Genomic DNA, 12009 nt, shown 5'->3' with positions numbered 1-12009 from the left:
CGCTCCCCTTCCACTGCTGTTGTGGAAGGAATGAGGCGATGCCATGAGGTGAGGTGAAGAGGATGTGGACCTGCCACATGGTATCGCGACTATCAGGGAATAGAGGCTTCTTGGGCAGTTGTCTTGGTTCTGAGCAGCAGGACACATCTCTTAGCTCAGACAGAAAAAAAATCAACAAAGCGTAGCAGGGGTCCTCAGGCTCATGGAGAGGTCTGGGAAACAGGTCAAGGCTGATCTTCCAGGATCAGTGTCAAAGTCACACCAAACATGGAGCTCTAGGCTCCGTCACAAGCAGGGCTCTACCCACCATGGTGCCTCCCTGCACAAGAAGGGGACCAAGCAGCCAGGTGCTGCAGCCCAAGCCACTACTGTTACCAGAACTGGGGTACATTTGCCTCCACCAGTGCTAGCATGGTGGGCTTCCCGGCAGGCTGGTTCCTGTGAGTTGGCCTCTCCCAGACTCCCTCTGTGGTCATATCTGGTGGGTGGAGCCCAAGTCCAGCTGCAAGGGGAGCTGGGAATGTGAACTGCTGCCTGAGAAGTCAAGATTCATATGGTGGGGATTTTCCTTAAGAAGAGGGGAGCCACCAATAATAGGACAAATGTATGCTGTGGGAACAAAAGGACCAACATAAACAAACGCAGAAAAGGAGCCCCCAGAAAGCACTCTTCACCTCCGCTAAGGGCTTCACTTCTCTGCACAAGGCCCATTTGAAATCATTTGAATTTCTCTGACAGGTTATCAAGCCAATGACTGCTGCCCAAGGAAAATGATAGGAAGTAAAGATCATTATCATAATTTGCATCAGGCCCAGGGCTGAACCATGCACACTGAATCTTTTACCTCTAAATGCTAAGAGTTACCCTGTAAGGTAGGTTTATCCCAGCTTGACACAAGAACTTTGATTTCAGAGAGGCTGAATCACCACAGTCAGTGGAAAAGCTTCCCACCCAACAGCCTGACCCAGATTCCATCTCTCGAAATACACTGTTCTGCGGCAATGTGTGATTGTGAATTGTGTGTCTCAGTCCTACAAGTGCTACAGAGCAATGGCCACAGAGGGTCCCAGGCACCACTCACAAGGCCTACCGGAGACGACCAGGTTTGTAGTTATCCTCCAAAGGGTAGAGCTTCTCCTGGGCAGCTCACCTGAGTTGCTGCCCCAGAGGGCCCTCCCTGTGCTCCTAGGAGTGGGGTGGGCAGGAGGTACTCCTTGTACCCAGACTGTCTGAGCAGGAAGATGAAGTCCCTGGTGTCTCTGCAAACTACAGAAATTTTGAGGACAAGAACTCCTTCAAGACCTAAATAGGGCCAGACAACAGGTCTTCCTACCCTACCTGACCACAGGAGGCTCACAGCACCAAGAGAAGGGTCCAAGCCCCTTGATCATGGATGGGCTGGTCCCTAGAGAGAGGGCACAGCTGCCTCACAGGCTCTGAGGAAAGCGAGGCAGCACCCAAAGACATTCTAGCTCAGCTCAAACCCCAGCCAGCCTGGTGGACTTGGGCAGCTCAGCAGCAGCCAGTGTGAGGCACTGTGCCTTCTTTCTTGGCCTGCTCATGCACATTCTGACTTGTTAGCAGAGCAAGCAAAACACCAGAACCTCAAAAGACACCTAAAAGACTCAGGAGGGGGGCCAAACAGAGCCCAGAGGAGGGTACAATTAGAATGTAGACATGCAAACTGGGGTGCTGCCTGAGGACCCGGACCATGGCCACACTGGGTTTTGAGATGCCTCGTGTGGGATTTGGAGAGAATCCCAGGTGGCTCTGGGGCCCAAGTTTCCTGGTCTCCTGGACTGTCCTTCATCCGGCCTGTCCCCCACCCAGGACAGAAGCCATTTCCCACCCGCTGTCATGGAACCCTACCCTCCCTGCTCGCCTCTCTGCCCTGCTTCTCTTCGCCCTTCTCTGGGTTTCTTTCAGCTGCCTTTTCTTTATGAACCTGCAGGGACGACGGAGAAGAGTGTGGCGCTCCTGTGCACTGCCAGGAGCACTCCACCAGTCTTGGCAATCAAAAATGTTTCTAGGCACTGTCACATGTCCCCTGCGGGAGGGGGGGACCTGACCTCCACCCTTCCACATGGAGAATCACTGATTAGATACTCCTTCGTGCCAGGTTGTAGACAATAGGCATGGTGCTCCTTTAGGTATCAATACATAGATGTGGTTCATATTTTTCAGATTTAAATCTATTCCAAAGAGCCCCCTATGAAGGAGGGAGTTGTTTCAACTGCAGATGGAACTGTCAGGGGCAAGAGAGAAAGAGCAGGAATGGTATTTTCTTATTCAAAGAGTCCTTTAAAAGGCCGCACTGAACCCCGGGGACCATGGGGTGGCAGGTTCTCGGGAGGCTCACAGGCTTAGCCCTCCTCCCCCTGACCCTGGGCCGTGGGGTTTGCCCCCCACGCTCTGCCCTTCCTCCCAGGGCTGCCAGCTCTTCGTGTGGCCTCTGAGTGTGTGCTCAATGACGCTTCAGCACCAGGAAAGGCACATCTCAGAGGTAGGTGGGAGGGTGTGACCCCAGCTTTGGAAAAATAACATCACTGTACACACACCCATGCATGGAGACAGACACACCTAAATGTCACTCCCATTACTGGCAGAGGAAGCTGGGATTTCAGGTGACTCTTCATTCATTTATCTTATATGTTTTATACATTTTCTCATTTTTCTATCTTGAGCAAGAAACAAAAGTCATTCAAAAAGTAGGAAAGTAGACACTTAGAAAGTACGCTGATGTCCAAATTGCCAGAAACCGCACTGGATCTCGCGGGCGACCCTGGCAATCTGGGGAGGGCTCTCCTGGGGCTGAGCTTCAGGAGAGGGCACCGGGCGCGACAAGGAGTTCCAGGAATGCGCAGGCTGTCGCGCTCCTCTGCCAGCTCTCAGGAGCGTGGAGATGGGGTGGTGGGGCGGCTGGGAGTGAACCCCGAGTGTCTCTCCGCCCTTGCACCTCCGTCTGGACCGGAACCATGCGGCCTCCCGCATCTGGGGCAGTGCGCCGCGGGAGCCAGGGACAGGCTACAGGTCCGCCTGAGGGGGCCTTTCCGGACTGGTGCCCAATGGCTAAAGGCGACCGGGTCGGAGTGACCACGAGCCCTTGACCACACCTTTAGGACACGTGGGCAGGCCAGGGTTGCGTGTGGCTTCTCAGGGGGAAGATCCGCGAGATGTCGCTTGGGCGTTTCCGGGAGCCTTTAGTGGCCCTGGTTCTCGGGAACTGGACGTAAAACAAAAGAGCCAAAGGCAACTCGACCCGCGCGGCGGGGCCCGGTAGCTGGCGGTGTCCTCACAGTCCTTTTTGCAGATGGCAAGTGAGGCTGGGCCCCGGCTTGCCAGCCGCCAGCTTGTGGCACGCGGGGGAGGCCGTGTCCTGCGCGGGTTGGGACAGCGCCCCGTGTCGGGCCGCCACGCTCCCCGCCCTCTCCGCGGTTCTGTCACCCGCCAGCAGCGCGACAGCAGCGGCCGCAGGCCGCATCGCGCCCGCCATCTGCTGGTAAAAGCGTGAATGACACTTCTTCGCGCTTCCTGCTCCCGCCGGGGAGTCGACAGGGTGTCCTTGAGAACACCAACGCAGGGGACCCTGGAAGGGGACGCGGTGGAAGGGCGGGCTTAGCTTAGCGGGACAGGCCGAGGAGTGCGAGAGGCTGACTGTGGCCCAGCGACCCACCGGTCCGCGAGCGGGACGGACACTTGTCTCATGTTGCCTGTGAGCCCATGCTGAGAGCGTGGGAACCCACACAGAGCAACAAGACGTGGACCCAGTTCCTCCTGGAACTGGAGGTGAAGGCAGGGACAGCTTGACAAGCAACGCCATCAGAAGCCCAGGGGGGCGGCAGATGGGGGTGGCAGATGGGTGGCGTCCTCTAGGAGGTGAGACTGGGAAAGTCAGCAGCGGGCGTTTCCACTGGGCATCTGGCAGGGGCCGCCCACTGCAGGTGCTTGTGGGGCGACCAAGGCCGTGTATTCTTCCCTGGAGCTGCCTCACCAAAGTGCCACAGATTAGTTGGCTTAAAACGACAGAAATTTATTCTCCCATGGTTCTAAGTGTGCACAGGGCCCTGCTTTCCAAGGCTCCAGGGGAGGATCTGCTCCATTCCTTTCTCCTAGGGGGCCACCTGTCACTCCAGCGTGTCTTTCTCACAGTGCCATTCTGCAGCATGCCCTTGTCTCTTCTCTGTTTATAAGGACAGCATTCATGTTGGAGTAGACCCTACTCTAATGAAATATGACTTTAACTTGATCATATCTGCAAAGATGGTTTCTGAAGAAGGTCACAGGTACTGGGGGCAGGACTTCACACAGCTTCTGTAGAATCTCAACTCCACCCACAGCAGGCCTGCTCTGGGTGGGCAAGCAAAGTCCAGAGTGGGAACTGAGGGCTCTGCTCTCAAGGCAGAGGGAACACTGAAGGGTCTCCATGATCTCAAGTAACCCGAGTGGCCCCAGGCAAGCGCCAGTCTGGTGCAGAGACTTACAGCAAGGAGGACTGGGGACATTTCTACTTCCCCAGGGTAGGACTGGGGAGTGGAGACTGCTCAAGGTTTCAGATCAACCAATATACTGTAGGCAATGTTGTTTTTATTATTCTCAATATTTATTAAAAAAAACACCCTTTATTACTTTTTCTAGTTCGAAGAGTAAGGCATGTCCACTGGGGCTGGGGGAGCCCAAGGAGTGCAAAGAAGGGTTAAAATTCCCTGGGGTCCCGGCTTCCAGAGATGTGTGCATGGGAAAGATGCGTCTATATGCACAATGACGGCAGTGTTCACACTGAAAACAGTCCCACGTGCCCAGCCTTTCTGCAGCTATGGTTTCCGTGTCACTTTGTAAATTCACCTTCTGAAGTGTGATTCATCCTTCAAAGCGAGTCTGGCAGTAGGACCTCCATAGGCCACAGGTGCTTTGCTTGTGTGGTTCGAAGAGGAGCAAAGTCCAGATTGCCTGGAGGAGCCCAGGTGAGCTCGGGGAAGGATGTCCTGTAGTGTGACTGCAGGAGATATACCCACAGTGAGTAGCTGGGGCCATGGCCGAGGAATAGAGCTTACAGTGTCCTGAAGACAGGAATGGAGAAGAGACCCCATTGTCCTGCAGACCAAAAGCAGGGCTGAATTGGATGTGGAGGAGTTGGTGTGGGAGGAGCAGAACCAGGTTCATGATTGACCCATAATAAGCAAACTCCCTTTGGGGTAGTGGTCAGGGAAGGGGACAGGGGCCCCCAGGAGCTTAAAGCAGCCAGATACCATGGGTGTGTGTATACAGCTTCTTTTGAACAAAACAGAATTCTCTAGCACAACTGCTAAATATCAATAGCATTAACTGGCAAAGTATCTAGTCACATAGGATAAGATTTCAAAAAATAAAGGCATGAGACAAAGGTGTTCATTGGAAAGGCTGAATCTCTTGGGTGTCTTTTCTCCCGGGTTAAGTAAGAAGGTTCCTTTTCCCTGACCCTGGAGAGTTGAAGGATGTCTGCTCGGTCAGTGCTGGAACTCCCTTTAGAGAGTTAGACCAGTAGCAGCAGAATCCTGATTTCCCCCTACTGCACCCCCACTAGAGGGAATGCCCTTCTTTCCTTTGGCCCCTCTGATGACAGAGAAAAAGGAAAGACAATGAAATACCTGTGCTAACTGGTAAATTCAAGACTCTTTATCTTCAATCATAAGTGACTCCACCTTTCCCAACCTCCCACTCCAGCTATGCCCAGCTAGCTAGGAATAACCCACAAATTTTAACCCCCAAATTTAAACCATGCTTTCTTAAGACAAATGTGAGGCATTGCAAACAGCCCTGTTTGAGGTCAGATGCTTACCCCAGGAGAGTTTTCAGTTTTGAGTCCAGGCCAATTGCAAGCCAGCATCTAAGCAAAACCTTAGAAATGTGTTGGTGCACAAGATGTTTTGCATTGAATTGATCTCAAATGCCAAGTCAGGATTTCAGGAACCTTCTGAAATAAGAAGGCTTCAATGGGGGAGATTTCAGCAGTATTTATTTTTATTTATAATTTACACTGTGTCAGCTTCTAAAAAGATCAGAGGCAGCTTCCATTGAAAGATATGTGCACAATAAGGTTGCTAAAACAGGAAGAGAAAATGGAAAACTTATGCAGGAGGAGAAGGCAGAGAAGGTGGGAAAACAAGCGTGATTCAAGAAGAAGTTAGGTTCTGATCTTTTGGGTGGCCAAAGCAAAGATGGAAATGGGCCTTGCAGACCTTTCAAAGTCTCAGTAAGGAAAATAAAGTTGCAAAACAGTGGATTAGTTTTGCAAGGAAATTAGGGGGTACCTGGCCCTGTTTTCATTCACCTGGTGACTCCTAGAATGGTCTCTGAGGAAGGTAAAAGGGAAGGTCCAGCTCTCCCCACCTGTGGCTAGGGCAGCAGGGAGCAGTGGGACTGGAGAGATCCTGGGCTGCCTTAGACAAGGGCCCAGCCCAGCCCTCACTACAAAGGGCCCTGCTTCTCTGGCTCCCTCATCCCATAGAAAATCCCCAAGCCCGGGGCCCCCAGCCCCACAGGTGTCCCTACCCCTAGGCCTGAGAAGAGGCCAGTGTGATCCAGGGGAGCAGGGGACACTAGGACTGTAGGCTGGGTGTGCATATACGCATGCAGCAAAGGACCAGGCCTGGCTGAGGGAGGAGAATGGGCTGAGCCCTCGGTCAGGCCAGCTCTGCCCCTGCCATTTTGTCCCACGGGCCTCTACAGAGTCTAAGGATTCCATATGTGCACCTGTCTTCTAGACTATGAAACTAGTTGTCAAGGAAGGTGGCTAAGCATATTTTATGAATCAACTGGTTAGCTTGATTTATGATAGTTCCAAGTAACAGTAAGCATTCTGTATCTGGGCCTCCACTGGTATTCTTGCCCCTGCCTGGCCAATGTAGGACTGTCTAGCTGAAACTGTTTCCTGTCTTATCAGCTGACTTGGTAAATGGGATATAGAGGGCTTTGTAGGTCAGACATGGATTTTAATCTGAGTGATGGCATTTATTAGATGGTGATCTTGCATCTGGTATTTCACCTGGTTTGAGTCTCAGCTATGAACTTGTAAGAAGTCCTTTGATCTCGGTTTCCTCCTCTATACAACAAGGATAATGATAGTGCATCCATTCTGAGAGGCTCATTAAATGAGTCAATACATGTGAAACGTTTAGAACAGCCCCCGACTATAGCAGATGCTGTTATTAATAGGATCGGTTCCTCTTCCTCATAGTGGGTGTTGTCTAATTACCTCCTGGGGATTCTCCAGAGCACAGGACGAGACCCTTTGCTGCATATGCCTGTGCTCAGTAGCCAGTCCCTCAAGGGACCTTGAGGTCCTGTGCCTGTGTGTCCTGGCCCCCTTTCCCTGGAACCTGGGGTGACCCCCATACCTCTAGTACTTTTATGGGCAGCATGTGACCTGGCTCTCATCATTTCATGGAAGGATCCCACATAGAGGCTGCACCCAGGGTCACCAGGCTGCTCTAGCCAACATGTCCCCATGTGGTGACCACACATGGATCCTGCCTGGTTACAGCTCTGTTATAACAGTTTTAATTTTCTCTTTTTCAAAAAGGAAAATTATTGGGGGTCCTGGGGGTTCTGGGGGTCCTGTGGAAGCTCAGCCCACAGCCCACACCCTTTGTGCTCCAGGCTGTTCAGCCAGTCTCTCTCTGGTCATCTGACTGGGCTCTTCGCCCCCTGCTGGCCACCCACGGTGGCGCCTCACTCCTTCCTGTCCTCCACAGTCAAAGCCGTCTTCTCCCTTCCCTGTCACTAGAAGGGGAGTTCTTTCAGGAGGCCTGTTTAATTGTTGCCAGGCCCCCACCTAGCACCAACCAGGCACTTAATAAGCGTGCCTTAGATTAATTAACTAATTACTTGAACATATCAGTGTCATTTGTCACAAGCTCAGAAAACAGAATGAACTTCATAGTCCCATTGCTTATAGGCAAAACCACAGCCTCTTGTTGCCAATCCAGGCCTTTTGTAATTTTGGCTCTAACCCATCTTTCTGTATTTCCCTCTTGTACCCCCATCCCATGACCCAGTCCCAAGCTGGATTAGCCAGCTCTGTTCAGCCTCACGCCCTCTCAACTTGTCTCCCAAGGTCCCTTCCTCTCCTGCCCCAGAGGAGGACTGCAGGGAAGGACTCTCATCAGCCATGTCAGAGTCTTGCAGCTGAAGTTGCATGTGACCTTGCCTGAGTGTCCACAGCTTCTGGGCTGAGACCTGCTGAATACCTGTATGCTCGCCTTATCCCCATACCACCCAGAACAGGTCTGTGGATTCTCCTCTTGTTGTGGGCTCCTTTGTCCTGCACCATCCCCTGACACTCCACAGGGGCAGGTTGTACCCTCCACTGGCTGCCTGGATGAAGGTGAAGGTGAAGGTCCTGCCACACTCAGAGGTGGCCAGGTGGGAGACGGTCTGCTGAGGTGGGACAGTGACACCCTGGATGTCTTTCCAGCCCTGTAAACACAGTGGCTTGGAGGTGTGGAATCAGGACAAGGTCGGGTGCAGGAAGCTGCAGAAGCCTGAGACGGTTGCTTATAGTGGCAAGTGAACCATCAGCAATGGTGAGTCCCTGGGACCCATTTTTATCACAGGCACCATCCTATCATTAGAGGAAGGAACAGAATAGGGCAGTGGTTCTCAGACTGTGGTTCCTGGACCAGCATCACCCAGGGTGCTGGGCAGCACTCGGGGCCACCAAGACATGCCAGAGTACAAGGCTCTAAAGAGCAGACGGTGTGCAGAGGGCAAGCCAAGCCCTGCTCCGTAAGGAGAAAGGTGGCTGGCCGGCCTTGGCACATTGTAAGAACAGGCAGCAGAGCATCCAGGGAACTGAAGAACCTGGGTTCCGACTCTATCCAAGACAGGCTGAATCAGACCCCACAGCTGGGGCCAGGGGTCTGTGTTTTAACTGTTTCCCTGCATGATTTGGATTCAGGCTAAGATTTGAGAACCATGGTCTAGACAGGGTGATGGGGTGCCCCTCCTTTTCTGACTTAAGTGGACTCATGGGCCCTGTTTACCCCAGCAGGGAGGCATCCCAGCCCTCCCCTCTGACCCCAGTGGTCCCTCAGAGTTCAGATATGTACATATGGAGGTAGGGACTGTCCCCAAGAAGGCCCAGCTCACCAGCAGGTGCAGCCTTGGAAGCCGAGGTCTGGGGGCTGGGTGAGAGGTGGCTGTGACCTGGAGACCCAAGCACCAGCTTGGGAGGAAGCTGCCCCGAGGGGCGGGCAGGAGTGAGCTGGGGTGAGCGTCTGCTGTCTGTCTGCTGCCTCACGCTGTCAGCTGCACCACATGGGAAGGGCTGGCAGGGAGTCCTGTCGAGTGCTGTGTGCTGCAGACCACCACACACCTTCATTCAGTGTCCCTGCCAGTGGTGACACAAGAGTCCTTGTGCCCTTTTGAAATGAAGGCAGTGGGCATGGCGTCATTTGCCCGACATCTCGGCTGTCAGTGGTTTGCTTCTGAGAGGCCTCCAGCTGGGGGCTGAGTTATGATAGAGGGGGCCTGCAGGTGGTGGTCTGGCGACTGAGCCGCTGGAGGGCAAGGGACTCTGGTGTCCTTTTCACTCCCCAGTGGCCCCTGGAAGCCCCTTCGAGCAGACTGCCTGGTTACGTGGGTGCTGCGTGAGCGTGAAGAACCTTTCAAGTGTGAACGGTGGCGGGTTTGTTATGAAGGAGTTTTAGCCACACAGAAAACGTTTATTGGTGTGTCACAGACTGTTAATAACCAGGATGGACATGGACAGGGTTTGGAAATGGCTTCTTCAGGAAGGTTTCAGGAATATTTTCTGGAGCACTCAGGGCTAAGGTTTCCTGGGCCTCTGGCTGAGCCTGGAGGTGCTTCTGCCTCCCTCTGGCCAGCTGCCCCTGGCCAGTGCTGGATCCCACACTGAAGAGTGATCGCCAGTCTCCCAGCGTGGGGCCTGGGCTGGCACAGCTCCTGGGCACTGAACACTTACTCTGAGTGGGCAATTTAGAAGTTTGAAGCCACAGGGAATAAAGTCACTGCCTGGTCAGCATGGCCCGGGGCCCAGAAGACTCAGCCTGCTGCATGTTTGAGAGAGAGGGTTTAATTTTGGTGCTTACAGTCCAGGCACAGAGAGTGGGTGGCAAACTGATACCAGAAGGGATGATATTAACCTGGCAGCCGAACTTGTCTAATAACTGCCACTGCCTCCCAGCAGACACAATCCCGGAAACCAGAGGACAGTGGGCTTTGTCATGCTACATAATTAATATGTGATGGCACTCCTCTCAGAATGATTTAGTGACTAGTGAAAAAGTAAGACATAATGCTTGGACTTACATTAAGGGCACAAATTGGGGAGATTGGGTGGAATTATTGGTCTTTCCAGGCAATATTAGATTCAAGCAAAGTGGATGGCTGGTTGGTTTGTCCAATTTGTTCAACAAACAACTTTGTGACCAGATGCCCTGGCCCACGGTATTCCTGGGAGCCCTTTCTGATCCCAGGTGCTCTCAGAGTAGAACTTCAATATGCCTTTCTGGAGACAAAATAAAACCCTCCACCCCAGAGAAGAAGAGGCAGGCTGAGTTCAAGACGGTTTTGGCAATGCTAAAGTGAGAGGAGAGGTTTCAGAAATGAGGTGAGAAGTGTGTGTGTATTTCCAGGTCTCTGCACTCAGGGAGGACCCCAAGATGAGGTGCTGGGTGGGACTGGCTTCTCTCGGTGCTGGGGCTCTTCACCTCAAGTGCTTCTTCCTGTCCAGTAGGCCAGGGTTAGTGAATGCATTAGGATTTTGCCAGATGGCTTTTAATTTTTAACCTATTTGGTCACAGGACTAAGAGTTGGAATTGTCCTCCACAGAACTCAGAAATGATTTCTTTGCCTGTTTGATGTGATTTTCATTTTTTTTTTTTTTGAGTTTTGGTGGCTGGTGTAAATGGGGCTAGCCTGGGTGAGAAGGCAGATGTGTTCCACCAGGATATGGCTGTACCCTGGTTCAGCCACTTGGCCATTTGGGTCCTCTCCTGGTGAGGCATCTCCTCCTTCTCCTCCCTGCTCTTTCCTTCTCTCCCAGCCCCTGGCCCTTTTCTTCATCTCCATTTCCCTCCACCCCTCCCCATGCTTGACAGGAGCTCATGGTAGGCTTGGTCCTACCTGAAGAAACAATCTGAGGGTGAATGTCTGCCTCTGGCAGGGGTGTGGGCATTTTGCTGAGGTCTCCCTGGACCCTGTGCTTTTGATCCCGAACCTCACTTCCAGCTCCTTCAGTTACATTTGGAAGTTTACAGCTAACTTGCTCCTTTATGGAATGTGAATTCCACCTCCTGCTTGGAGACGTTAAACTTCACCAATCCATCATCTTCACCAGCCAGGACATCATTGTATGTGAGAGACACGGGCACAACTGGGACTCAAGTTGATGGCTGGTGGGAGCCACATCTTGACCTCCAACTTGGGGAGAACCAGGATCACCTACTTGCATTGTCTTGCGCTGACGATGCCGTAAAAAACAGTGTCCCTCGGAAACAGTTGGCAGACTTTATGATATTTTACCACACAGATATTTCACCAAAATTATTTGTAATAAAAATCTATGAAAAGGGAATCTGAGCTGGCCCACAAAAAAACTGAGAGCAGAGGGTTTCCTCCTTTCTTATGATGAGAGGTCTCACTAGAACTTTCTTAGCTTTATAACCTCTGTCTCAATTGCAGGAAGGTCCCTGAGCAGCTGTGGCCACCATGTATGAAGAAAAATGAAAGGGTTCAGGTGGTGGCTGCCTTGATGGACCCGTTGGTCACCCTCCCCTGGCTGTCTAACATCTGGTCTCTGCTTGGGGCAGAAAATGGAGAAACTCGACCCCTACCACAGGGACAGCTGGAGAAGACAACCAGTAGCAACAAAATAAACCCATTCCCATCACCTGCCTCTTCAAGGTGGGGCACGATTCCAGAAGGACTATTGAATGGAGCTTTCTTTTACCAACTGTTTGGTCAACTTGTTCTTTTCAAGCAGGGCATGGATGCTGAGAGTACAGCCCA

This window comes from Callospermophilus lateralis, unplaced genomic scaffold, assembly GCF_048772815.1.
Source record: "Callospermophilus lateralis isolate mCalLat2 unplaced genomic scaffold, mCalLat2.hap1 Scaffold_167, whole genome shotgun sequence".
In the NCBI taxonomy this organism is placed as follows: domain Eukaryota; kingdom Metazoa; phylum Chordata; class Mammalia; order Rodentia; family Sciuridae; genus Callospermophilus; species Callospermophilus lateralis.
This window is presented reverse-complemented; position numbering follows the sequence as displayed.